Raw genomic sequence first — 403 nt, 5'->3', positions numbered from 1 at the left:
GAGCAGGCTAGAGGCATGGCAATGGAGGCGGGCTAGGGGCATGGTTTGGAGGCGGTACTTTTGGCCAGGGGGGCTGTGCAGAAGTAAGAGTTCAGAGTGGGAGAGCCTAGGCAGGGCGACTCACTCAGTGTGCCAAGGACATGACAAGTCCGAGTGTGCTCAGACTCGCTCCTCTGCCATGGCCATCAACCAGACCTCTGGACTTCTCTTTCCCACATGCCCTGGTGTGTGCTTGCGGCTTAGCTGTGTTCTGCCATCCTGAGCTGCAGCTCTTTGCCATGTGCCATGTGCCTTATAATCTGCCAAGTACAGACTGAAACTTCCATGAACTGTAAGCAAAATAAACCTTTCCTTCCTTAATTTTCGGTGTGAGGTATTTTGTCCCAGCAGTGAAAAAAAGGAA

Source organism: Chinchilla lanigera, unplaced genomic scaffold (genome assembly GCF_000276665.1).
Source record: "Chinchilla lanigera isolate Chin_1 unplaced genomic scaffold, ChiLan1.0 scaffold00232, whole genome shotgun sequence".
NCBI lineage: Eukaryota > Metazoa > Chordata > Mammalia > Rodentia > Chinchillidae > Chinchilla > Chinchilla lanigera.
The sequence above is the reverse complement of the archived record's forward strand: the minus strand, read 5'-3'. Positions refer to the sequence as shown.